The sequence below is a fragment of the Labrus mixtus genome, chromosome 20, assembly GCF_963584025.1.
Source record: "Labrus mixtus chromosome 20, fLabMix1.1, whole genome shotgun sequence".
In the NCBI taxonomy this organism is placed as follows: Eukaryota; Metazoa; Chordata; class Actinopteri; order Labriformes; family Labridae; genus Labrus; species Labrus mixtus.
Window position 1 is genome coordinate 6,031,232 of NC_083631.1, and position 26,648 is coordinate 6,057,879.

The window sequence follows — 26,648 nt, forward strand, 5'->3', positions numbered from 1 at the left end:
ACCATACTGATGATTCCGTAAGGTGTTACATACCTTGAGATGACAAGGGCATGAGGGGGAAAACATTTCAAAATAAAACTAGTGAAGTATAGGAGGTTAAACTGAAAGAAGGGATAAGTGAAGAGGAAAATATATCTAACAACTGACCAAAGAGAAGCTTAACTACTCTTTCAGTTTCACAATATGAGCCTGAATAACTAACAATAAGGAAACAGGCGCCAGTGGATGACTGACTCCTTCCTCTCTCTGTCTCTCTCTCTCTCCTCTCTCTGTCTCTCTCTGTCTCTCTCTCCTCTCTCTGTCTCTCTGTCTCTCTGTCTCTCTCTCTCTCTCTCTGTCTCTCTCTCTCTGTCTCTCTCTCTCTCCTCTCTCTCTCTCTGTCTCTCTCTCTCCTCTCTCTGTCTCTCTCTGCCTCTCTCTCTCTCCTCTCTCTGTCTCTCTCTCTCTCTCTCTCTCCTCTCTCTGTCTCTGTCTCTCTGTCTCTGTCTCTCTCTCTCTCTCCTCTCTCTGTCTCTGTCTCTCTGTCTCTCTCTCTCTCTCTCCTCTCTCTGTCTCTCTCTCTCCTCTCTCTGTCTCTGTCTCTCTGTCTCTCTCTGTCTCTCTCTCTCTCCTCTCTGTCTCTCTCTGTCTCTCTCTCTCCTCTCTCTGTCTCTCTCTCTCTCTCTCTCTCTCCTCTCTCTCTCTCTCCTCTCTCTGTCTCTCTCTCTCTCTCTCTCCTCTCTCTGTCTCTCTCTCTCCTCTCTCTGTCTCTCTCCTCTCTCTCTCTCTCTCTCTCCTCTCTCTGTCTCTGTCTCTCTCTCTCTCTCTCTCCTCTCTCTGTCTCTCTCTCTCTCTGTCTCTCTCTATACTCTTGATTAGAAGTGGACACAGGTGAGCTCAGCAGTGGTGCAGCACAGAAAAGTAAATACTGAAAAAAACAGCCAGAAACACAGCCTTAAGGTAAGTCAAATGTTCATTTTTTTGGACCAAAATGTAGTTTAATAGCACAAAGAAGGTCTGTTTAAGACGTTTAAGCGATGAGTTCCATTTTAGTTTGGGCCTTTAGTCTGACTTGTTGTCTGCAGACAAATTAAACATCACGTGTATTTTCATTTACGAGTCTTTTCCTCCGTGCAGCATCAGCGGAGAGCTTTGTGCAAGCGGTTAAAAGAGCTCAAACTAGTCTCCATAAAGCCTCCTTACAAGAGTCCTTATTTAATTTAAATGTGTAATAGCTTCCAGCTTCACACACACGCTCACCGATATCTTCACACACACTCTGACACACCGCGTTCCTCTGCCACCCTGCCTCCTTTCAAGTCCCTTTGGCTAAGAGTGTTGCTTATGCTGCCTTTCATATTGAAAGGGCATCATGATATTGTTAAAATACCATTTTCAGGCCTTTCATCAGCAAAGGTCAGTGCATACACTTGAAGGCCATCCTTTGGACTCTTAACAACGAAGAGGCTCTCAGTGAGCGGCGCTCCTCTGTCAGAAGGCCCTGTGAACCCCTCTTTGTATGGGGGGCTATTTTAGATGGGGTCATCTGTTTGAAGGGAGAACTGGGATAGGTAGACTTTAGACTGCTATTCAAACCTGTAGGGGGGTTTTTAAGGTTGGGGCTCAGATTCAGGGCCGTTTGAAGGTTGCTAAAAAAGTTTTTTCCCCTTTAATTAATTTATTTTAAGAAGGAATATTCCCACTGAGACACAAAACGTTTTCTACAAGAGGATTCCTTCAGTCCGTTACAGGTCGGATCAACAAGATACCAGAAATTAAAATGTGATGGTAAAAATCAAACAATTATGATGCCTGTTTCAAAACCAATAGAAGTCTCCAGTGTTGGGTTTTTACTTGTATTCAATCATCAAAAGCTGCATGTTAACTCCTTCTCACTGTCTAGATTGCACATGCACATTAGCACGGTTTATCTAATCCTGGTTTATATCTGGATAAAACCTACAATTTGAATCGTTAAAATCTTAAAGGACGATTTTTCGACTGGATTTGAGTAAAAGAAAAACTGTTTAATTGGCCAAACTGGCGCCCCCTGTGGACAAAGTATGTATTGTGAAGCTCCCTTTTGATATTAAACCTAGAAGTACCAACTCCTGCACAAGTTAGCAAGTAGTCCAGTTAAATACTGACACTGAGCAGACCTGAAGCACTCCAGGAGTCCACTGAATATCTGTGGACGAGGGAAGTTTCTTACATTGGTAATCCAACCTTAACATAATCACAGACGAGCACACTTCTTTAAAACTTGTACGTCCAAGAAGCACCCTGAAAGCCAAAGACAAATACAATAATTGCACAAAACTTTTTGACTTTATGTTGAACTCATAGGGCTTTTTTTTTCAGAGGATCCTCGTCTTGTATAAGGAGCTCTGGCAGAAACCTGCTGCACTGACGGGTGACCACTTTATGAAGTCAGTTTTGGTCTGTAATGAATTGGCACGAGTCTGTGCCAACCTGCCCCCTCGGCACCCCCCCTCATGCCCACACCTCTGCCTGCCATTGTCCCCCCCCCCCAATGATATCCAACGTCTGTTACCTGTCCCGCCCACATGAGGCCAGATCAAAGGCTCTGGCTGTGAACAAGGGCTCACAGGAACCTAAACAAGAAGTGGAACCAGGATCACACAGATGTGCTTTGAATGGTGGAGGCAAGGCTGTGACGTCCGTGTGCGGTCATTACTGTAATGCTCACTTCCCAAAATGGACTGTCAGAGAACAAAAGACCTGACACTGACCGCCTTTGATGAAAAGAAATGAAGAAAGAGCAACTGATATGCATGTTTAAATATCACAGGTTAACATGGATCCTTAAAAATGCAACCAAAGCAGAGCCGAGCATAGAGGCCATGGGAATAAAAACTTGCTGTCTGTCACCGCGAACCTCAACCTCATTTAAATACACTCCAATCATTCCACCATAGACGGATATGAGAGAATGAGACCCCCAATTTTGGGTGCTTGAACCCCTTCATTTGGACCCTGGATCAGCTATGCGAGCTGTTCCACACAGGCATCGACCCAGACAGCCGTGGGACTGTGGTCGACCAGGGGGCCTCGTCTGGAACCTGGCCAGGCGCCACTGCGGTAGCTGATCTCCCTACTATGTGACCAATCAGTGGACGTTTTACTGCCTGATACTCGGCTTCAACCAATGGCACACTCTCACCTCTTCAGAATCAACTACAGTGCCAAACTCTCTGACATGTTTTGATGACATCTGCTCGAGCAAGAAGACGCAGAACCTATCCATCAAAATGATATTAAGAGAGTTGTTATTGCAGCCTCCAGACTGCTCTCATTAAGTAGAAGAGAGAGAGATGAAGGCTTCACTAAAGCACCGTCGGCACATGAACTCCTGACAACTTCAGGACATTAAGGCTCTGGTACTTTCTGGAACAACATGCAGCCCACAGCAGGAGATTGTCAGTGTCTGATGGACTCAGGGAGGGGGTTCACATGGGTAAAGTGTTCAGTAAGAGGAGGAGCCTTCTTTAACGGTGCCTGTTTTAATCTGATATACGGTATATCCTATGAAACATAAATTCCAAACACTAAGGCATGCTGTAAAGAATATTAGGCAGGGCATGCACTGTGCAACTCAAATTGCATGACGCTTGTCGTGCAGGTAGCCACGAGGGCCAATCACAGCCTGATCAGCTACAATGTCATGCAACTACACACACTCTGGCACAGTGAGAGCAGAGCCATGAGCTGATTCCACCAACTTCAGGGCTTTTTTTTTTCTTCATGATTGCACCTGCACAAACTGGCAGACAGCGTCTGAAATCACCATGGCAACAGCAGACACGTCCATTTGAAGTGTCTTCCCACCTCCTATCCAGAAATATATGAATGAGAGAAACGATGGAATATCGGTTGTGATTTAGCTGCTAGTTAGCGTGTGTTTTTTCAGGCGCAGAGTGTCAGAGTGTTAGAGAGAGAGAGAGAGAGAGAGAGAGTTTTTCACAGTGTTTGTATTCAAGCTGTGCATGAGACAGCTGAATAACACAGATCTGATTTCAGTCTGTGGGAGTTTTCAATGGAAAACTTTATTGGCAGTTGTCAATACTCTCGTTGTGAACTTTGGCTGTGCATTTTAAACGAGTCACTTGTAAAGTGTGAATCGACATTCAACCATGACAGTAATACAAACCGTGCAGTGTATGTGCGGCCTAAAGCAGAGAAACTGAACAGTGTCATCACCCACTCACCCACTCGCTTGTTTCTGATTATCAGTGCGGTCACACATCGGCTCTCCCTGGCTTTATACAGACTTCACTTACTTTTCCTGTACAATGTTGGGAAACCTTTTTAGAGTCCTGTGCTTGTGTAAAAGGGGCTTCGATATGCATTACAGGAGAAACTGTTACACAGCACACCATTAGAGAGGACATGCTTTATTGTCTCTGTTTTTACATGGCAAGAGCCTTTATGACTATCATATGAGACTTAAATATTTGAAGGCTGAACAAATCTTCAAAAGCATACTTTCCCCCCCAACATACTGACAGAATAAAGGGCATTATATTTCCCTCCCGTAACACATAGCACAGGAATTTGCAGAGATTATGTATCTCACAAATGCTTTGGGAAACGAAGAAGACTGGGGTTTGGCGTTCAGGCCAGAAATTCAATCTTCCACCGGTGTAGTGTGACAGCATCGGATGCTTTGCCGCTCAAAGGTTGCTGAGGACGTGCGGTCTGATGGCTGGCTGTGGCGCGTCGGGGGATTCAGTGTGTGTCCTCCCTGTAGCTGAAGGAAAAGCATCTTTTGTAAGGGGAGCGATCACCATTGTCCTCCTTTGGTGTTTACGTTTGTCTTGAATTTCACCCAGTGCTCAGCGCCGCCCTACAGAGCCACAGGATGGGCATTGTTCAGGGCCCGTGCAGGAATGGTAGCCTGCAGTCCCCTTCTTTCTGACTGTCGCCATTGTCCCACCAACACCCCCCCTTAAAAAAAAAAAACTCCTTTGTTTTTGCTCCCCACCACAGACAGCTCATATTGTTGCCTGATGTTGCTTCCTCTCATCCCATTGTTTCCACGTCTCCTCTTTGTGTGACTTTTCTCCTCGGCGTAGGTCGATGTGTGTGTGTGTCGGTTGGATGAGTTGGGGGCTGGAGTTGGGGGGGGGGGGGATTTAGGGTACACAGAGTGCATGTGAAGTTTTATGGCTAACCACATGTGTTTTTGAATCTTTGAGCCTCCACGTTGTTTCCCAGGGTGAGGGGTTGTAGTCTGTAGCAGGAGGACGGGGTGGAGAGAGGGAAGTTTGGGTAGAACCAGGACTGGGACATGTGGTTCTTGTTTGGGGCGCTGCATGCAGAGATGGAGGGTCTGGCTTCTCTTTACTCTAACCTGCATCTACAATCCAAACATCCAGCTGATTATGAAACAATATGTATGCTCTGAAGCGCCATTGATAAACACAGAGAAAGCACATCACATCCGCCTCACACTCCTTTATCTGCAAAAATCAGACGAGGAAAAGACAGCTTTAAGTTCAGAGAATTCAAGGACGTTCTCGTATTACAAATGTATACCATTTCCTTTGTAATATTCTATGTCTTCAGTGTCCTGCATCAGGCTTTTTTTCGCTGGTTGTAACTGTGTGGGAGCGTATTAGCATGATGCCTCCGGGCTGAGTTCACTACAGAATGCGGTAAAGTTAGACTGTGAACCACGTGAACACAAACCACAGCCCTCCTTCAGTCCGTTACATACAAGAAACACCCACGTAACTCCAAAGCCTCCGGGGTAATGAGCTGTTTTATATTCACAAACACCCTCAAAACACTAAAAGGCCACGAAGCAAGGCCAGTGATTAAATGTAATACACTCTGTGGTAAAATGATCCTTGATACAAATCCATTAAAACTATTTAACACTAAATAGATCACCTCTGTAGTTCTAATTTCATGTGTTCTTGGAGTCTTGATAATATAATGGGAATTAATTTAAAATTCCTGCCCCCCCAAATTCCCTACAATAAGTAACTAAGTAACTTTTTCAAGGAAACTTTTGGAGCTTTTATCAGGGAATGACAGACCAGTGAAATAGAGCATTAAAGCAAGAATTTGCGACATTTTACACATAAATACAGCAGAAGTATCTCCTGTGTAAATGTCTCTCTGAGTTATGACTGTCTACAATGAGTGAGAAGCTCGAGTCCCGCCGGCTGTGTTGTTGTCAGAGCCGTGTTTACATCATGTTTCCATGGAAGGGATGGCCTTGAGTATAAAGCTGTTTTAGTCAAAGACTAGAGAAACGAAGAACATACTCACTGCTTCTTTGGATGTCATGTAAGTGTGTTTAGATCACGGTCATTCTGTGTCAATTGTTGTGCAATTTGAAGCTGAGTTAACCAAAGTGTGCTAACATTAGCCTGCTAGCACAACACTGCAGGCCACAGGTGCAGCTCAAGCAAAACACAGAATCAGTAGTCTTGATATAAAACAGAAGGGTTAGACAGGAGAGGTGAAAAGGACGTTCAAATAAATATATTTATTTTCTAAATAATGCTGCTTCCTGAGCTGCAGAAACTACAATAAAAACCTGTCTTAATCCTGTATCCAAGAATGACACTACACCTGGAAAAGATCCATGCTGGTAAAATATAAAGCACAAGGGCAGTGAAGGCTATGGTCAAAACCATTACTTGATTACCACATGGCCTCACAAAATCATACCTGCTGCTTATTTGGCTCTGGTTTCAGTACAGTTTAACTTCCTCCTGGACTCCCCCTGAGTGATGTCATCCGTCCGTCCTCGGCCTTCACCTTGCTGGAAAGAGAAAAAGAAGAAAGGGAGGAAGGAGAAAGAAAAGAGCCGTGGAGGGAGGTGAGCTGTGAGCCGGGGGTCCTCACTCCTGCTGGCCTGCCTGGGAAAGGAGCGGGCCTGGCTTCACATCACACACAGCCTACTCCAGCATACGTGTGAGCGTGCATGTGAGTGCATTTGCTTGCAAGGGAGAGCGTGTAGCTGTGCGTGACTGGGAGAGCGCAGAGAGAGAGGAGAATTGTTTCAAAGAGGAGAATTAGAAAGGATATCAGGGAACGTGTGAGAAGGCAGGGAAAAATCAAGGAGAGGACGAGAGTTAAAAAAAACCCACTTCATAGATGTGATGAAAGAAGTCATGAGGAGGGTGACTATAGATTAAAGTGCCACTACGGTGGCTGACAAGGTCAAACATGCTGCAAGGAGATTTTTTTTTATTTGGAGATCAGGCTGCAAATTCAAAAAGGCATGAAAATCGACAAAAGCATGGGGCGCCAATGGCCTTTAGCCGTTAGATTGCACCCCATGTACAGAGGCATCATGCTGCAAAAAGCTGAAACAACGTCATTAACAGCAACTGTGCTGCAAACCTAGAAACAATGCAAAGTAAGAAACACACAGAGCATGTTCTGTTTCATTTGTTTTCTGGGTTTAAATGTTTTGGACTTTGCATTGTTTATGTATTTGCTGCTTGTTTGCTGTGAATGCATTTGTTTGGGCTTTCTGAAGATCATTTTTCATTTACAGGACGGCTGTTTTTTTGTTTTATTTCATGTGCTTTATATTTGCATGCTTTCTGTTTTTTGCAGCTTGTCCATGGAGGTGCTGTGCTGCTGACTTTTTTGCCCTTACTGGTTAGAAAAAAAAAAATTCTGTAAATTCAGTGCCTGTTCCCTTTTGTCCCCTGTCAAAAATAAGGATGTTTAATCTATCACACCCTAAAGGCCTGGAGAACCTCTGGATATGCTTTATTTCTCTTGTGCTATGTTTTGGGGGTTTGTGTGACTTCTTAGAGTTTGCATCCTTTACAGATTTAATGCAGGTTTGCAGCTTCCGGCAGCAGTGTTTTATTTGCAGCACATTTCTTTAGATAATTTTTTATCATTTTGAATTTGAATCATTTCAGAAGTTGCATCTTTTTATGCTTATCAAAATCTTTAGAGCCCTCGCGGTACATATGCCCTTCTCAGCCTCTGTACTCCACAAGGTGCAGAAAAGAGGAAGCCAAAAGGTTATTCTAGGATAGGGTTTACATGTGGAAAGTAAAATGTAGACGTGCAAAAACTATTGGTGTCAGCTGAACAAAACTTTTCAGGGGGCAAAGAGGGCAGGGGAAGGCATCAGAGGAAGGAATGAGGGAGAGGAGGGAGGGGGGGAGGGAGGCTGTGATCCAGATGAAAAGCAAAAAAAAAAAAAAAAAAGAAACGCCAAATGTGGAAAAAGAAGCTGCAGTGCTTGTGCGTCCCTGGCTGGGCGTAGGTCAGAGCCGGAGTAAACAAACCCACAGCTTTGCAGCACGTTTGATCTGTTCAACTGCGAAACACTGAGTGGAGTAAACAGAAAAATTAGACTGGGTCAGCTTCAGAGGAGGGCTGTGGAGGGGGCGTCAGAGTGTGTGTGTGTGTGTGTGTGTGTGTGTGTGTGTGTGTGTGTGTGTGTGTGTGTGTGTGTGTGTGTGTGTGTGTGTGTGTGTGTGTGTGTGTGTGTCGGCTTTTTTGGTTAGGACACACACACACCAAAGAAAGTTAGCTGTTCCAACCCCAAAGCAAATGGAAGGGCATCTCAACTTGTTCTGTGATTACCTCAAACCTCTCAGCCTGTCATCACTTATTTGAGATTTAATTTTACACGGCGCCCTTTGACAAAGCGGGCTTTAGAGTCAGACAAGGGGGAAAAAAAAGTCGAACTAATTCCTTCAAATGTCACTTTGTGTGAGTGCAAACATACAGCTTTAAAGCATCTTTTACGGACCCTCCTGCTGCTGTGTGAACATTTGCTAAACTCTGTGTACAGTCTAACCTGGTTTCTGCAAGCGAGTCCTCTGAAGTCTGCTGTCAGAATGTCCGGTAGATGACTAAACTAACCGACTTTAAATGGGAACATCAGATCACCATCGCACTCAGATTGGTCACAAGCCACCCAAACAGACAAACAGCCCCTTTGAGTATTTAGACTTTTGGTTTTATGACTGTAAAAAAAGATGATTGTGTGACCTCATATCTGAATGATGAAGGGAATAACGAGAGAGAATTTGTGGTAACACATACATGTCAGTAATTTGTTGGACTTTCACTGACAATATTGTCTCATGATTCTCTGGTGTCCTGATCATGCAAACATGATTTAAGAAGGATATATGTGCTTGATCTGACTCGGGGTTTCTTGGCCCAGAACATCAGAGGCGCGGCGTTACTTTGGTGGCTGCTACCTTTGAAAAGTCGTTACCGGGGCTGAAAAAGAAAACCTGTCAGGCGGAAGAATCTTAACGACGTGCCTTTTTGCCTGTTTTTTTTCCAGCCTTGAAGAAGTTAAAATTAGTCTTTTAAAAGGCAGAATTCAAAGCCGGGAGCATGAAAAGAGGGGCAGAGTGAAATGTCGGCACTGCAGTGTTAAAAGGGAGATGGGAGATGAGAGATCCTAGTGTCTGACTTTGGTGTGACTTCAAACGGCTGTGTTTAAAGCGGCAGGCCTTAATGCTGGCCCGATAGCACGACTGTCATGTCTGTGTGACCTCCCACAGCTGGCCAGCCAGGAACACAGGGCTCATGTGGCGAATGTGTGTGTGTGTGTGTGTTTGTGTGTTTTGCCGATTTCTTGATGTGTGCGTCTGAACTTGTTTGCTTTTTGTATATTTGTGTGTCAGCACTCTTGTGGCTCTTGCTGTGTGTCTTGATGTGATTGTTTGTGTGCCCTTTAATGTTTCTGTTTTGAAGTCGGTGTGTGTGTGTTTGCCTGTGCCGTGTGTGTGCGTGTGCGTGTGCGTATGTGCAAAGAGGTTGAAGATCTAAGGCAGCCTCTGCCCTCTCTCCCTATGCACAGGGCCCTTTTTTTCTTTCTTGTTAAGATTCAAAAGCTGATAGGCTTTGAACTGCAGCTGTAGACTCTGCAGTCATTTCAGCACTTTAGCTTAACTAGCTAAAGTTGCCCTTGCGCCGCCTGTCAACCGAACGCCGCTGCCATTACCACGCATCACACTAGCCACATTAACGGTGGAGCAGCGGGTGGAGCAGCGGGTGGAGCAGCGGGCGAAGGCGTGGGGCGGCGTTCATTAAAGCATGGATTTGCCTTTGATGTGGCAAAAACAGACAACTGATCTGAACACGATGTCCCTCAGTTAAACTTCTTTCCCTTTGAGGAAGTCCAGCAAATGTTTGACGTGGTAAACAACGAGGATTGAAGCCAGTTTTATTCGATGAACGCTGGTTAACTTTGGTGTTCTGTCGGTATGTGCATCACTTCTTCTTCATTTAGCACCATCAGCATGGCTAACTAGTCGGCTCATGACCGTCTATCTAACCATTAGCACACGCTTCACTCGCTTCAGTCAGGAACACTCGTCACAGATTTACACTTTGATTACAAAATGGAAACACAGTTCAACTTGTCGCTGATGGCTCTGCTGTAAAGATACTCTCTGTGTTAGCGTTGTGTTGCTTTGTGCATGATTTTGTACCTCTCGACCCCTATAGCTTGAATATGTGCACAGGACCATTTTTTTACCACAAGATTTTCATTTGAATCGACCCTGGTGGCCAAGTGGTTAGAGAGCATGCCCCATGTACAGAGGTGAAGTCCTCGACGTGGGCAGCCTGGTTCAAACTTCAAATCTGACCCGTGGCTCTTTTCCTGCATGTCATTCCTCTCTCTCTCTCTCTCTCTCGCTCTCGTTCTCTCTCGCTTATTTCTGTCTCTATCCACTGAGAAATGCATGAAAAACTCTCCAGATTTCATTTGGAATCTTTCTTTGTTCTTTAGTTAAAGTGTCTGTGACAGAAATGGATCCAGTGGGGTATGACGTGCGCCAGCGCAGACAGAACGCGGCCCCCAAAGTATGCAATAGTAAAGTCTCAGTTCCAGTTAGCATGATTAAGAATCCTGCACTGGTTGAACATGAACATTGCTCGTGGTTTCTTGAAACATTAATGGGTCTTAGAGTTTTTCTAACTCTTATCATCTTGCACAGGCTTCTCGGTTTATTTTTTCTTTCTGTCTGTCCCTCGCGTGTCTTTCAGTTTGCCTCTCCTTATCTGCTGGAGCTAACAGGTGAGAGAAGGCCGAGCAATCTCTTTCCTGCTCTTTAAAGTCCAACAGGCGGTATACTGCTGAGAGCTGCCTCTCTTCTCCTGCACTTGTTTGTTCTCATTTCATCTCTCTCTCTTTCTTCTCTCCGGAGAGGGTGCAGACCAGCACAGATGTTATAAAAAAAAAAAGACCAATACATACACACAGCTCTGACACACCTACATGTCCTTTTGCACCTCCATGATCCGCGTGCAGAGTGGAGCCCATCAGGGAACCTTTTCTCTGCATATGCATCCTGCCACGATCACATCCTTTCTGTTTTGAACTGAGCGCCCCCCCCCCGTACGCGGCCATCGGTTGATCAAATGAAAAGTTTCCAGTGGTCACCTCCTGGCTCCTGACTGCGTGTCCGCTCGGCTGTCAGCGGGAGAGCCGGGGGAAATATCGGGAGACGCTCCTGTCACACCCAGATCTGTGCTTTGATGAGTCACATCAAACGATGTCCATATCTAAACGTCATCCTCAAAGGAAAAGCTGGGGGAGCTGAGTGTGTGTGTGTGTGTGTATAAGATAAACCAAAAAGAAAAGGATGAGAAAAACAGCTCATAAAGACATAATAAACAGCCTTCTTTGTTTCACTCGGCCGAGCTGCTGATAACTTATTTAAAAGTGCCAGATGTGAGTACTGCAGTTTACTTTAAGGTTCTGTGTGTTTGGGAGTGTGTGTTTTGTTGTGATGCAAGTTGCCGAGCAGAGATAATAGACTTCTGAAGGGATATTAAGTCTTGGAAGTCTCTCGCCAGACTATTCACAGGCAGAGATTTAACCGCTAACCTCGCTATTGTGGCAAATTTGCATCTGAGGCACTGAAGGAACGGAGTTTAGGGTTTATCCCAAGCCGTCTTGATCCTGTGAAGGAGTCAGTGAGGAGACGCACACAACAGTGAGGAAATAGGAAATATCAAAGGTTGCTCGACTAGACGGTGGTACCTAACCTGGTTTTCAATTTGATCGCGGGGCGCTGGTGGCGCAATGGTTGGTGCACGCGCCCCATGTATGGAGGCCGTGGTCCTCAGGGCGGGCGGCCCAGGTTCGAGTCCAGCTTGTGGCTCCTTTCCCGCATGACATTCCCTACTCTCTCTCCCTGATTTCCGGCTCTATCCACTGTCCTATCTCTTCATTAAAGGCACAAAATGCCCCAAAAAAAATCTTTAAAAAATAAATAAAAATCAGCTCAACCTGAGCCAGTCCCTTAATACAACTGTAACATGCTGAAAATGCTTTTTCATATTTTCTTCTGTCATTTTGTTATATCAGTGTGTCTAGTTAAACTAATTTAATTTCCAGAAGTATTTAAGTTAATTTAAATTTCTGAGAGTAAACAGTAAATACTGTGTGTTTTACCTACCTTTTAAGATTAAGACACTGGCCCTTTAAGAGAGGCTCAGTGAAGAAGACACAGAGGTGTGTGTAGGCTGAAAACGAAGCTTGTGTAAAGCTGTGGGCATTTTTCTTTAATAAAAGTTGCTAAAAGTGAAGACGGACAAGTTCTGACTGGTTCATTTCAAGGGTGCAACACAACCACAGACTAATATCTGACTGTCACTACCAAACTATACCCACAAAGTCTGCTTAGAGACCTGGGTGTCATGATAGATGACCAGCTAACCTTTCAGGTTCAAATGGACTCGATTGCCTGATCATGTTAATATACTCTGTGCAGGAAGATTCAAACCCTGTCGCTCGCTTACAAAACAGCAACGAACATCGCAACAGGGCCCTAAGTCTCTAGCTAGACTCTTCTCCTCCGTAGTCCCTCGGTGGTAGAACGAAGGACCAAACTCCGTTCCATCTGCAGAGTCTCTTCTCACCTTAAAGAAAGCTCAAGACAGGGGCGCTGGAAGGCCTGGTGGCTGTGTTGAGACCCCCATGTGGGGAGGCTGAGGTCCTCGTCGCGGCGGCCGTTGGTTCGGGTCCGACCTCTGCCCTTTGTTGCATGTCGTCCTCTACTCTCTCCTCCCGGCATTTCCTGTCTCTCTTCAGCTTTCCTGTCTAATGCAGGCCAAAAAATGCCCCAAAAATATATTTAAAAAAAGAAAGAAATCTCAGCCCTCATGACGCTGATGAACTGATGAAGTGATGATGATATGGAGATGTTGATGTTAATCAGGATATTCATGATAGTGATTATATTGATGAGAAAATGACTTCTATACACCTTGTTCATTGCCTCTGTGCGCTGCCTGTCAGCCCCTGTGTGCAGGCTCAGTTGTACTAACTCTCAGTTGTACGTCTGATGATGTTTTACTCCTTTCCCCTTTTTTCCTCCTTTGTTCTCTCCTCTGGCTCCTCTTGGCACCGCGTTCAAACTGCAGCTGCCAATAAAAAGCCTTTTTCCTGTGATGAAGATTTAATGTGCTTGTCACATGGCGCAAGTGGCATATGTTTGCCCCAGTCGCTGCTGTCTCATAATTCAGCCAGAGAGAAGGTAGGAGGCATGCATTTATGCATCACTTCCTAGAGGTTCATGGTGGCGGCGTCTCAAACAAATTGACAAATGTAGTTGGACACCGAGTTGGAAATGTTTCAGGGTTGTTTCCGAGTGCGCTGCTCAGCTTTTGAACATGTATCCTCCACTCAAGGTGTTGTGGCTCTTCTTTCCTACATGGTGTTTTTCTTCTTTGCTGCTGAGTTTTTCTCACTTCTTTTCTGTTCAGTTTGGCTTTTCTTAAACTTCAACCAGCTTTATAATCATTGTTCCTGAAGAACTGAGAGGTATGTGCAGCTCCACCACTTATTAAAGAAACTGGGTTAAAGACTTAAGTGCACACAGATCAGGCGATCTCCCCCTCCTTCTGCTCTTTTCATGAAAACTTTTTCCTGAAGGCCACTCAGAGGTCTCACTTTAATTGAAAATGGAGCACTTTCTTAAACAAATCGGGCCCCGTCCTTACTTTGCAGCTGCTGATAGTTTGGTTTCAAGGAGGAAGCGATGGGGAGAAGGCCGAGTCTTAGCCCTTTTCACACATGTAGCCTACTGAACTCCTGGAGCTTTTTTTGACATTAAGAAACAAAAAGCTGATTTTCTGTTGGTTCTGTTTCTGGAAAAAAAAGTGACTTCAGGTTTGTTTCAACCTTTAAATGTTTATGTCGTATTTGTTGGTCATAGTCTTGTAAGAGAGGAGCATTTAAATCGCTTTCTGATTCTAGAAATTCAAAATCTTCTTTTATACTGCACCCAAGCGTAAACCTCCGGTGTTGCAAAAAGGAAGCTAATGAAAAAAAAAACATGCAGTTCCTAAAGTGTCCACTTGAGGCTGGCTTCAGAGGCCAAAGAAACCTCATTTGGTTCCATGGTAAAATGCCCATTTTTACAGCACAAATAAACACGTTTTCTGGCTGATTTAAAAAAACGCTTTTAATTTAAAAAGCTAATTTCTTTAAGCTTAAAATTTGTACTGTTATTAGTTTTAATAAATCATCTGTTTGGGTTATTTTAAGGCTACAAGTTATGCATTCATTTGCATACTCAGGGGGTGTGGCTGAGTTGACAGACAGGTGGGCGCGTTGTAGATGTTTGTCAAGAGGGTTAAGGCCCATCTCAGCTACACCTTTTTGCAGTGTATGGCTGTGTCAGCTCAAATAAACAGAGTATTTTGAGTGGTAAGAATGAGTCTCACTCTCAGGACCTGACAGTGTCATGAGTCCATGTGTCAAAGAGACACGAGAGATGTGAAGTTTTGTCTTTAATGTATATTATCTCCAAGGGAAGACAGGCTCCTGCATGTGTTGTGATCATTCTTTTAAGTCCATATTTACGTATTCTTGTGTTTTTACTTCCTGCATGGTTGTAGTTCCTTGTGATGGCCTCAGCTCTCTGCCTTCCTCCTGTCTTCGCTCTGTTTTGATGAAAATGATCAGGCATCCTGTGCCAGCATGGGGCCCGGCTCGCTCGTTAAAAATGCTAATGTCTCCTGCCGGGTCTTTGATGCGGGACCCAGGCACACAAAGCCAGCCAAGGTTACCAAGGGCCTGTGTAATCCTTTATCCGGGGCCCCGACGCAGGGGGACCCCCAGCCGAGTGCCCTGACAGTCACAATCAATCACGTCGGGGATGCTTCACACACGTCTCCTGACCCCCTGCAGCACGCTCTGCTTTAATTAGCTAACGTAGGAGAGAGTGCTTCACACACACCACACACACACACACACACACACACACACACACACACACACACGGAGAAACATTAAAGTGCACCTTACACGTCCTACTACTTCTAGAGTGGCTTAAGATAGAAACCAAGCTGTGGATCTCTTAAGCTGTCCAACTCGTGCAACTTAAATCTTCGTTACATTTTCACTGTGTGTGGTGACTTTCATGTGTCTGGAAACGGACTTGATTGTGTGAGAGTTGGAGAGCAAAAAAGTGATCTTCTTGTGAGCTTCTGATCACCTTTTTTGGCTGATTGAAGAAAATGGGAGAGAGAAGGTAAACCCTCGATGGAAGGGTTAGGGTAAGGGTGATGGTGTTTGTGGGTATGTTCTTGTGTCTCTGTCAGTTGAGCCGCGCTATGGTTCAATTAAGCCATTTAATTAAACTACTGTCCTTGTCCCTGTATACGAGCACCAGGGGAGAATGGATGTCTGACTTCGCTACAGTAGGTGGCGATATGTCCTTTTACAGTTAGTTACTGTAACACCTTCTTCTGGTTGACCTACAGCATCACAAAACAATCGACAAACAAGTTAGCAAGAGGAAAGTCCATGTACTAAATATGTTAAACTCTGGTTCTCACTCAACCACTCCCCATTTTAATACCTTTGCGAACAAGCAGGCAAGGTAATGACTTTTGCATCACACGACCAGTGAGATTGTTGTGTACGTAGAGAAGCTGCTTCACAGTCTTTCTGCTTGCAAGTATGACTCTTTACCACTCATGCCTTAAAACTGTGGTTTAATCCACCTACATGCAAAAATGTGTAAACTTCCTTTGCTTTGTTTGACATTTCTGCGTCATCTTTTCCCGCTTCTAACACAGATTGTCTCCCGCTTTGGGGTGCATGTGTGCACGGACCAGTAAGATATCAGGGTCAGTCTGTACTGAAACTTTGTACATATTTTTAAGTGTGCATTTGTGAAAAAGGCTTAAATGTGGTGCAGGAAACCTATCTACTTAAACCTGGAGAGGCTCATGAGCTAGTTCTACGGATAAATCTGGCAAATGAATGGTTTTACATGTTTCAAACACAGGATTGTACATGGTTTGTGGTTATATACACATTTTTAAACTCCTGTTTAATTTAGCTTCATTTCACATCTTGATCTGCACAACCTGCCGACCTTGTGACAAAATATAATCTCAACTTCTCATAGGAGCTGCGAGCTGAACAGGTAAAACAGTGGTATTAAAAGGTATGCATCAGTGTTGGCACTGGGTATACGTATATCTTGTGCTACAGAAATACAGAAATGGCCAAATAAATATAATTTAATGGGACTTTGGGATTAAATCATATATCAATGTTTGGATTTAAACACACTTTTTCTTTCAAGCATTCAGGATACACACCATATATTTAAAATCTCGTCCTGGTTATAAACGCTGAGATATTTTACACAGCCACTTTAATGTCACACATGTTCCCCCACAAGCTCCATAGTATTAGTTAATTTTTACAGAGCTCGCAGTATAAATTCTCTTTGTGGTTTCATGTGGAGTATTTACATACTTAAGTCGGCTAATATTAGAATTCAGCACAGGCAGGCTGCTGTAGAGCTTCCCTCAGGAGCAGAGTTTCTTTGCTCTTTGTAACAAACTTCTGAATCGGCTGCACACACAGTAGGCTCCACTCCAAACAATACCTGAGCATACCTTCTCTTTCCTGCTGTCGCGCTCTGCTTTTATTTCGTGTATTCTTGGCTCCCCCAGCCCTGAGCGCTTGGCACAGAGCTTGTGTGTGTGTGGCCTCATCATCATCCACTGTACTCAAAAATAGAGACTTGCTCTCACTTCAGAGCGGGAGCACACTCTTGTTTGCTCTGAGTCCTGACAGCGGAGCAATGTGGTTGGAAGGTGGCTCAAAGGAGGCAGAGCAGACCAGGCGTGTGTGTGTGTGTGTGTGTGTGTGTGCAAGCGTCTGGGTGAGTGCTTTTCCAGCCTTGATGAGAGCAGGTGCCTTCTGGAATGAATGTGATGCGTTTGTGTGTGGGAGCACGAAGGCGATCAGTTTGGCATGAAACAACCTGGTACATCTCTTCCTCCTCTTCCTCCTCCTCCTCCTCCTCCTCCTCCTGCTTCACTCTTTCTGGTGCCACACGTCAAGAGGAGGCAGGAATGCAGGAGAGGGGAAACAACAACAGAGAATGTCCTTCTCCCTGGAGCTATCTGGCAGGGTTGGATTACAAACTGAACACACACAAGTCTGCGCACACACACACACACACACACACACACACACACACACACACACACACACACACACACACACACACACACACACACTCAAGTCTTTGTAGTGAATCTACCTCTTGTCTCACCTTTGCCCATTCCTGGTGGCTGAAATGTGAGAATGCACTGGCTTCGGGGCTTGGCACAACCTCGGCCTTTTAAAAAAAAAAAATCTACAAATTCTTAAGCCTTTAAGGAAGCGTAAACTCTTCTCTCAGCTTTCTCTAATTGTTCACAGAGGCGACAAGGATGTAGATCAATCAAGAGGAGAGGATGAGGAGAAAAAAAAGGCAGCAAGAGAGAAAGAAGGAAGAGTCACACAGGTTGTCATACAGTCATTCGGCTGATCAGTCGGGCAGCCAGACAAACATTCAGTCGGCCTGTCAGTCAACCCGATACTCAGACGGGAAAAACATAAAATGAAAAGCAAAACCAGAGAGAGAGAGTCCGATGGCGGCTTCAGCTTTGAGATGCCAGAGGAAGCAACACTTTGTCACCCAACACTTTAATTACCGGTGTGTGTGTGTGTGTGTGTGTCTGTGTTTTTATGTGTGCACACACTTCATGTCTGTGTGTGTCTGCAGCAGCAGCAGACCTGTTTGGCCAGATAGGATGAATGTCACCCCTCATCTCCTCAAATTAGTCCCCCTCCCCTCCCGACACCAACACCTCCTCCTCCTGGTCGCCCTTACTACGTTTCAGCTGCACACTTTGCAACACATTCTCGTGTAGATTACACAAAGTTATTTGACCTTGTTTTCTTTTCTCTGCACCGTTGTAAACATTTCCTACTTATCTCAGTTTGGTCATCTTGTGTTTATCATAATATTTCTGCAGATATTGTAGGGGACAGATTTGAAGTCGTTCTTCATTTGGATCGAAATTGTGCTGAACTGTGATAGAAACAAGACCAGAATCTGCACATCTTACAGCACTCTATTCTAATGGACCACAGCTAAGCCATTATTTATTCCTGCCCAATCTCCTGCCCACCTGTGTGTCAGCAGAATCCTTCAATCTTCCCATCTCCATTTGTTCCCCGGAGATTTTTTTTTTTACCAACCAACCCTCTGCCCTCCTGACCCCTCACCTGCACATGCTGACTCAAGGTGTTCCCTTACCTTCTTGCTTTGCTCCCTTTTCTTCTGCCAAGTACCACTGATATGCACAAACACACACCTGCAGCCAACAATAGAGGCCTTATTCAGGGTGGGCACACCGCTGATCCAGCCGGCCCTCTATCAAGGACTGTGATCTGGACATGGGCGGCTGCCGTGCAAAGACCACAGTGACTTATACTTAAAAGTGCTGCAGTCAGAGCAGCCCTTGAAGCATGTTGTATTTTTTATTAAAGCTGTTATAAACCGAATCAAAGATGTTATCCATATGATGTCCTGGCTTGGTCATACAAAATCAACGATGTGTAACTCTTCCACCTTAAAGTAGTAGTTTCAAAGGTTAATTTAATAGCACAATCATTTTGAACAGGGAGAATGGCATCTGTTCCATATCCACAGCGCAACCAGATCTCCTGTTTACTGCACTAAGGAACTTCGGCAGTGAGGTCATCTCTCTAGAAGAGCATACAGCGCTATAGTTCACACATCAACCAGCTTAAAAGAAGTTCAACCATCTCAGTATGGTTTGATACAATGGCTGAGGCCAGGAGGAAGAGGATGGCGACAGCTGGCTTTTTAATTCATTCAGTGTCTTTCATTAAATGATTTATTTGTGGCGGCCAGTACAAAGAAGTAAGGATATTTTTTTTAAATTTTGTATGTAGTATGAGAGGTCTCAATGACCAGGAGTCTGCTAGCGACCTGGTTTGTGTCATTTAACCGCCGCACGCCCTCCCTGCAGAGATGTTAGCAAGAAAGGGTTGATTCCACTTCCATAAGCTCACCTTACTTCTCAAGTTAACAAATAAACATTGATTGGCAGTCAACTACTTCCACTGAAAACACGATAGTTAATTACCCAAGCAGCGAATGAATTAGCTGCACAGACTGTGTAGCTTTGATAAACTGGCATTTCCCAACCCCTTGCTTATCTCCAGCTCAAATATGGTCAACGCTGGCTCCAAACAAAACCAACATGGGGACTGTCAAAATGCCCGCTCGTTGAGTAACCAGTGAATAACTTAATGTTGGCGACGCACATTACTTAAACTGTGTTAAGTGTTTACTGTGGAGTTCTCCGGCACATTGAAGGGGACAGATTATGCAGAAAGTTGATCCATGATATTACTGTCTGCTGTCATTATATTTATGACGCTGATGCCAGATATAACTGCGTCTTGATCTTGTGTTTTCTGCCTTCCGGTGCAGCTTGGCCTCAGACAGAACAGTGCATCCCCGTGGCCATGACACCGCTGTCTGAATAACATGCTTGTTAGGAATCTCCCTTGATGTCAGTCGCTGCACAGAGGGGATGAAAGCGGGCGAATGAAAGAGAGGCCAAAAGCCATCAGATGCGTCTTCGCGAGCCGCCTTTGGCTTCAAAGGCAAACCTCGGGCGCTGTGACGGAGAACAACAGCTGACGACGTCACGGAGGACACAGGACATTAAAACCAAAAACCTCCATGCTGCTCCCAAAGCAACTCTGAGAGCACAAACAAGGAGGAACAACAAAGATGCAGAAGAGGAGTTGAGGTTAAATGAGGAAGAGAGAGGGAAAAACAAGGAGACCCAGAGAGCCAGGAAAGGGTTCATGGGGGTCGGTGTGTGCACACATCAGGGTGGCAGAGAGATCAGAGCTCCAGAGAGCGTTCCTGTGTTTGGGATAGGAGGGAAAGATAAATAAGCCAGGATGACTGCACAAAGAGAGGCAAGGAGGAAATGGGAATGTTGAGATACCGAAAGGAAAGTCCGTGTCTCTCTCTCTCTCTCTTACAAACACACACACACATATGGGTTCAGATGGCGCTAAGGGGTAAACAGACATGTGTGTGTGTGTGTACACGTGTGTGTTCTGTTACCATGGAACACGAGTTTAAGAAGTTTGTTATGGATTTGTTTTCTAAATGACAGGCCTTCACAACAACTCCCTCCACTGCTGCGTGCCAGTAGAGAGCGTATGTTTTACATCATGACTCTGTCTGCTGCTTTGCAGTTAAAAAAAAGGTTTGGCCATTCTGTATCCTAGCATGAGAGCCTTTCCTCTCCTGCGCATTTCTTACAGTGAAATCAACTCCGAACCTGCTATTTTCTTGGAGGTAAACATGTAGATAAACTGTGTTGCTTCAAATCTTTATTATGTCTTCTTATTCCCAACAAAGTCCCTGAATGTCCTGTAACTATTGTTTGAATGAGATGATGGCCCTTGTGAGGAGTGATGGGTTGGCCAACACATAGTAATGGTAAGACAATCTGTAAAATGCTCGTTTTTTAAAATCCTTATAATGGTCCTTAAGGTTTATATGTGGATCTGTTTTATGCCTTTATTTAGAGATAGAAGTTAGAAATGTACCAGGCAGTAAACACTTTTAATCCTGCTGTAAAGTTCAGCTTTTTCATATGCATCTCATAGGGAGTGACTCACTTTTGGAACCAGCCCCCAGAGGCCACTAGAGGAACGTCAGTATGTGTGCTTCATTTCTCAGCCCTGAAGGTTACAACCACTTTTAGACTGTGGGGTGCGTTCGAATTGTCCCTCCTATCTCCTTTCACTATCCACTTTACCTTAACCCCGGGGAAAAGGTCATGAGGTTAAGGGAAGATGTTAGGAGAATTCATAAAGGACTTAGGGAAAGGCGATCTCCGACCACATTTCCACAAGGCGACGTCATTAAATGCGACGGGCCGGCGGAGGTTAATGACGTGGGTCTGCCGTGTTGAAACTACAATGTTCCGAAAATGGACTACAAAAAGATCATCTAAAAAACTTTCCCCTGTGCCTTCTTGCCGGTGAAATAATCCTAATTACCACAAGGTTGGGATTTAAATAAAAGCCATATAGACTACCAGGCTACAAGTAAGAAAAGTGAAACCATCAGCTTCCTGTCCACTCAGAAATCAACATCAAAATAAATATGATTGTATGAAATGAATTGTTACATTTATGCAAGATATACATAATATTTTAAGCATACAAATGTACAACTGCACAAAGCATTCTTAAGTGAATGAAATATGTTGAATAAAACATCATCTGGTTAAAAATGTCTCTTATCTTTTTATCCCTTGATCTGTGTCATTTTACGATCATTGTTAATGTTTGTGAACAGTCAGATGCGTGACTCGCCTTAAATGTTGCGGCCGCAAGGAATTGTGGGGCGGCATATCTCATCTCCTTTGGTAAAGGACGGTCCAGTGTATCTTATGCTAAAGGAGGTTATAAAGGAAGCACTGACCCACCTTTCCTTAGCTTTTAGAGAATTCGAACGGCTCTTATCATGGCCGCCACTTAAATGCTTCCGGGTCATTTCACTCAGTTAGGAACCTTCCTAAGCAAAAATGACAATTCGAACGCACCCTGAGTGCTCCTGTAAGCACGGTTGTGGCTGAAGACCCACGGTCAACATTTAGTTTGGGTGTTCATAGACTTCTGGTCATGTTTGGTATTTAAGCTTCATGGTCCACTCATCACATCTGTTGCTTTCAGTCGTATGAAGATTTGTTGATAAGGAGTTATTCACAGAAAGCGGATGGCTAAATGCCCTTGAAAAATATGAAAATGGATCTTGACTTTATTAAAATGCTTCTTATTTACAAGATAGGCTATGTGTTGCCAAGGTCAGTAATCAACCAATCATATGAGTTTGTGTGTTTTCTATGGAATTTATGCTCTGAACACAAAGACATATTTTATTAAGACACCTGTCAACATTGCCAGACTACACAATGGAATAATGTACAATTCAAACTGAACATTTTCAGCAATCTAAACCATGCATTTCCTATTTTTAGTTAAGAAAATGTTATCCAGCACCTTCAAAAACCTGAGTTGAAAGCTACGGAGTAAAGAGAAGATATGTGGCCCGACACAATGGCCGTAAAAATCCAAAGTATCCCAAACAAACTTCATCACTCCCCTGCTGGCCTGTCCTCTCCTCTGATCTCGCTCCTCTTTCATCCTCCTCTGCTTAGGCCCCCTTTTCCTCCCTCTCTCTACGTTGTCCCCATTCTTTTTCGTCTCCAGGCAACAAGGCAAGGGACGTCTCAGCAGAGAGAGAGAGAGAGAGAGAAAGAGAGAGAGAGAGAGAGCGGCAGACAGAAAGATAGTGAGCTGTTCTTGAAACTTTGGAGACAGCTATGCCAGGAATGCAGGTGCCTGCTGTGAGGACAACAAAGTGAGGAGGACCTCCGTAGGAGCGCAGCGTGGGCAAGCAGCACGTCGATGCGAGGGAACCCAGCCCACATTTCAACTCTGCGCGCCTGCTTCTCATGCAAAGTAGTTGTTCGAAGTTTCAAAGTTGAATGTTTGTCACCGTGCGAGGCTCCTTGAGACACTACGTGACAGCTGCAGGTCCGAAACCCTCGAGAAAAAGAAAAAATATTGTGCGCTGATTATCAGGCTGGCTGGAAATTCCCCTCAAATATTTGTTTTCTTTGTGAACCAAACATAAAAGTAATCACAATCTACAGAAAGAAACCCTACTGATTGAAACTAAGTAAATGACATGTTTGCCATAGTTTAGGACTATGTTTCTGCACAAAGAATAACAGGGTGGGTTGATGTCCTGGGTGGCAAAGAGAAAAAAATATTGCACCACATAAAAACAACACTGAAAAAAGACTCAACTCTTTTCTTTCTTGTCTCCTTTCTCCCTCCACCTCTCTTTCTTTTTTTTTTCTTTCTCAGTCCGTCTGTCTCTCAGCCGTCTACATTTCCCTTCATCCCTCTCCTTCTCTCTCTCTTTCTCTGTCTCTCCTCATCTGTGTTTTATTCTGCTGAAAACAGAGAAGCCACATCACAGGGACACCAGCAGAGTTTGAAAAGGAGGAAGAGAAAAGAAGAGTTTAAAACAAAGTGTAGGAGAGAGCTTGAGAGAGTGTGTGATGTGGCTGAGTAAAAGGACACAGATGACAGGGAATACTTGAAAAGAAAGAAAAAAGAACATTGTTTAGTGGTGTGTGTGTGTGTGTGTGTGTGTGTGTGTGTGTGTGTGTGTGTGTGTGTGTGTGTGTGTGTGTGTGTGCACATTGATCTGTGTGTCCCTTCAAATGCATGAAAGTGAGTCAGTGTGAGAAAAGTGTATTGACCTGTTTGTGTGAAGTTTATTTGTGTCATCTTGTGAAAGAGTGTCCATATACATGCATGAAAGCATTTCTGTTTCTGCCTTTTCTCTGTGATTGTTTCGAGAACTGCACAATTGTGTGTACTTGTGTGTGTGTGTGTGTGTGTGTGTGTGTGTGTGTGTGTGTGTGTGTGTGTGTGGGCAGCTGCCCATCTGCCTAGCGGAGTACGGGGCCCCGTGGCCCTCAAAGTCAGCGACTGATGTGATTTAGTGGTGCAGGTCAAAAGTCAAGAGCCCCTAGTCTCCATCTGCGCCTGAAGAAAAGGCCATCAGGAAGGGATTAAACTGGAGTCAATGGTCCTGGTGACATGTCTGCCACTCGCTCTCCTCACACACTCAATAACACACAAACTGCTTTTTGTCCTTCTCTCACACATGAACCAAGCAGACATCACTATTTCTACTTGTGTTAGCATTAGCTTAATATTAAATATAGGTACTGTCAAGTAAGCTAGAGAATCCCGATTACAGCTCAATATTAAAATGCCCATTTTTACAGCAGGAATAAACATGTTTACAGCCTGGTACAATTTGGAGGTTGTAGCTGTCTACCAGAAGTCCAGGCTTCACTTTTGATAAATCCTGTTACCTTGAACCGTCAGCTTTGATTGTGTTCTATTCATCAATTGGAATATGCTAGCAAGATTAGCTAGCTGAGTATGTTTCAGGCACTACGATATTCACTCAGCTCTTATCAACTCCACTTCTGCTTGTTTCTAGAGAAGCCGAAAGTTGCCTAAGTTAGCATTTCCAATATGTAGCCTGCCATTGTTGGGATTCATAATGCCTCAAACCAATGGATGACATCATGATACTATGCCCAATATTTGATACAGTCCATGTTGACTGTAAGTTTATGCATATGTTTGTCTGGTGTTTTAGTATGAATAACAGTATAGAAGTCAGAATCCATAGACTGTATAAAACATGGACGTTGTCTCAGGGCACGGTCACACTGGCCATCCGTACCGTGCCCAAGCACGCTTCAACGCTAAAGTCCAGTTCATTTGACCAGTGTGACCGCTCCGTATCGTGCTCAGTTCCACACTTCCTTGGCTTTGGCACACTTCAGAGAGGTGTGCTTCAGCACGGTACACTTCATGCACGAGCACGCGGATAAACAACGCTGACAGCCTTCATTCTGGAGAAATCCAGAGTTTCATGGCTGTATCTGACTAAAATTACACAATATAAGACACAAAGTAGCTGTCATGTTCTCTGTGTTGTTCTCCGATGTGCGGGCGGCCGAGTCCGCGCCCGAGTCCGTGCGTGAGTCCATGCGTGAGTCCACACGGTCTATTTTATTTTTTTATTTATTTATGGCTGTGTCTGATTAAAATGGCTTAAAATAAGCTGTAAAGTAGCTGTCATGCTCTGTGTTGTTCTCCGATGTGCGGCTGCGGACTCGCCTGTGGACTCGGTCGCGCGTCTATTTTTAATTTTTATTTATTTATGGCTGTGTCTGATAAAAATGGCTTAAAATAAGCTGTAAAGTAGCTGTAATGCTCTGTGTTTTTCTCTGATGTGCAGACGCGGACTTGACTGCACGTCTCTTTCTCTCTCTCTCTCTCGTCCGCCTGTTTGTAAACTGAGCACGCTTCATAATAACATAAAGCGTGCATGTGTTGTATTAAGACGTTATGTACAAGAGGTAATCGTGCTTAGGCACGGATAGTCCTGTGTAGTGTGACTGCGGGCTGTGCCGGCCAGCGTGGGAATGGCGCAGCGGGGGGGCAATCGTGCTTGGGTACAGCACGGTACAGATGACCAGTGTGACCGCGCCCTCAGTGACACCCACTGGATTCTGAAGCTGATTTCAAAGTCTTACAATGGTGGTTGCCGTATTGGAAATGCAGTCTCAAACTAACTTTCAACATAATAAAAGGCAAAAAGGAGGACCTGAGGTGGGCTTTAATCCTCCTGGTTAACATCTACAATGCACCCCCCTGTCAGTCAAATCATCCACGCCCCCAGTTATTCATAACTCTTAAATAAATCAAAACAGATTAGTTATAAAGAAATGTCTCCCATAGTAGTGTGTACCAATAAATACATGAGCTACTCAGACCAAATTGGTTGTTGAACCAGGCTGTAAACACGTTTATTTCTGATGTAAAAATGGACATTTAAGAATTTGAAGAACTTCTGCTGCCAGCAAAGGTGCTGCTTGGTTTTCTGTACTGGCATCATAATGATCTTTTCCTTGGAGTTTTTGGTAATAATTACTTGAATAGTAAGAAAACAAGCTAAAACAACATTCTCACAGTCAGTGTGGTCAGCTAGCAGTGTGTGCTGGTAAAATAGCATGGCTATGCCCTCATAAGTCACCTGACCCTCGTGTTGGCTTGCAGGACGCATTGACCTGTCAGTGAGTCTCCCATAAACCTTGATGGATGTTTACTGAGGGCCGTTTGCTTTGTAATCTGACCGCTCACCTTTGTTTTCGCTTCCAAACAAATTTTACTAGCTTGGAGGTTCGTTTAAAATCTGAGTTATGATCTGACCGCTCGTGTTTGTTGCTTTGAAACCTCGGCAGTTACTTTGATGACTACAATGTTACCAAAACCCAATGGATGGAGCCTCAAAAATGAACTAGTGTTGTAATCAACCACAGTTTGACTTAGCATTTCTTGAGCATTAGCAGGAGGGGTTCTGTAATAGCATTAGCATGCTGTAAGTCATATTTCCCAGTTGTGTTTAGCTCTGAGTCGTGAGATTTCAACAGTACATTCTTTGAACTCACACAGAGCTCTTTAATATCCACGTTTCAGAAGAGAGCGGTGGAAACCTGAGGAAAACGCTATTTATGAGGAGCTGTTTGACTGACAGACAGGCCTACGATGGCTGAAGACAAGTGTGTTTGATGAAACATGGCAGGAGCCAAATCCCAGTCAGCCCTCTTATTGAACCTCCTGAAGTAGGACTGTATTGTGGAAAAGTTCCCCA

The 26,648-nt window shown here is 44.3% G+C and overlaps 1 long non-coding RNA gene across 1 annotated transcript; it reads left to right on the forward strand.

Annotated features, from left to right (window-relative positions):
• The first annotated feature begins 874 nt into the window (after positions 1-874).
• On the forward strand, positions 875-20,710 carry LOC132954685 (uncharacterized). The gene is made up of 2 exons (XR_009665833.1): positions 875-939; positions 19,791-20,710. It is a non-coding gene; the product is annotated as an uncharacterized LOC132954685 (long non-coding RNA).
• The last annotated feature ends 5,938 nt before the right edge of the window (positions 20,711-26,648 follow it).